Below are 2,068 nucleotides of genomic sequence, written 5' to 3' on the forward strand. Positions count from 1 at the left end.
GAAACAAGATATTGAGAGGGGGGCGAATCAAGATCTTAAACTTTTGACTTCAAAATCAATTTTATTAAATCTTACCTAATTCATCATTAAAACTATAATGCTGAAACATAAATTAAGTTCATCACATCCATGATAGTTCAACACATAACACACTAATTTGGTTACCCAGAAACTCTTCAAGATGAAGGTAAATTGGGGTGGGGATGAAACCTAAAAATCTTCACTATTGCAATAATAAAGTTAACGTGTTAAGGTTACAATGTTTGACCATAAGATATGATCTACCTGGTGAAAGCTCTTTCCTATTAAATACTTAAAAGACTATTAGGTCTTGCCTTGTTAGGGCTTGTCACTTACAAAATAACTATTTAGTACTTGACCCTCAATATGCTCTACAAGTTGATCTTGGGTCTTCTCTTTCATCTATCTTTGATCTGATTCTCCTAGTATAATAAATCTATTTAGTCCTTCCCTAATTTGATTTCTCTCTCTGTTGGATCTATCTCTTTAACTCTTTTACATGCATGTATCCTTTTCTCATTTCATCGATTCTGATTCTAGGGTTAGAACCCTCCTTAAATAGAAATCATGTGAAGCTTCTAGATCTTGATCAATGGTTTAAACTTCATCATAATTTGTCATTTATATCCCTTTTTCCAATTTGTTGAATTATTTTCCTAGGGATTATTACCTTCTGCTAATGATGCATGATCAAAATATGACCTAGATCTACAAGTATTAGATCTCAAAAATGTAGGGCCAAAATGATTCACATATGTGTTTGTGTCATTACAAACTCACATATCAAAATTGCATTTCTTGGGACTTGAATGTCCCGATGCTCAATCATGTAGTTTGTTACTCAACTTCTATAAGTCTGTTCTCTCAACACTTGATAACTTCTCAATATGATTGGTCATCATTATATTACTCAGCTCATACTATATTCCTTGTCTCACATATATACTCAGTTTCTATTGAATTCTTGACAATCATTTTTTTGCTCAGTCTAAGTGTTACTTTCTTGGCCTTTACTAGATAACTCGATCACATTAATGACCTTATAATATTACCTAGTAAATGTTTTGTAAATGACTAAGTGTTTGGTCACTAATTAGAAACATAGTCTTAGAGATCAACAAATATCCCTTTAACTATAGCTAAAGATCACATCAAACTATAAAGGACTAGATCTCTTAATGATGCTCAACTAACATTAGAAGTGAAATGTGACTAAGAAAGGAATCAATAAGGACTGACTATGTTAATGACTACATAAGGCACAAGATATTAGCATGTGTAATCAATCTATCAACTACTAATAACATCATTTATTATTTTATTACATTTTCTTTTAATTAATATTATGGAAGATTCATGATAAAATGGGTAGCATGAGAAGCTGGAATAATTCTAGTAATCACTTCTTACAAACTATCATTCTCTTGTCATAGCTTAAAGATAAAATAATGCAATGATTATCTAGAAGGAAAGGTTTGATTGTTAACCTTTAGTCAATGAGGTGCAATCTACTAATAATAATGAAGAGTTGCAACTTTTTCCTTTTCATTGAATATTAAAGGAATATTAAACATGAATTCATAGCATCAAAATTTGAATCTTATTTATTACTCAAGTAGATAATAACCTTTTTAGGTATCGGATAAAGGTATTCAAATAGCTACTAATAGGGAATAAGATCTTAGAATATACAATTGGTATGGATTCATTCATAGATGAAAATAGAATCAAGCTAGATACCAAGAGGTCATTATAGTGGAAGGACAACTAGAATGAAATGATCACTTGAAGTGGAAAAACAACTAGAATAGAGCCAAATGAGATTAAAACCAAGTATGTACAAAAACCTATAGACCACTATTTTCACTTGCCAATGTGTATCTATTCAACAATCCCATAAACTACCTAAAAATTGCACTCTAGTTTTTTATAAAAAGAATGTAAGGCCAAGATATGAGAAATATTCTTTTGTCTACTATGACTGGACTTCCATAAATCTAAGATACCATTAGGTCTAGTACAAAAGGAGTTGTTAGTAACATGACAT

Source organism: Cupressus sempervirens, chromosome 9, assembly GCF_028749045.1.
Source record: "Cupressus sempervirens isolate cs-2001-9-10 chromosome 9, ASM2874904v1, whole genome shotgun sequence".
Classification (NCBI taxonomy): Eukaryota; Viridiplantae; Streptophyta; class Pinopsida; order Cupressales; family Cupressaceae; genus Cupressus; species Cupressus sempervirens.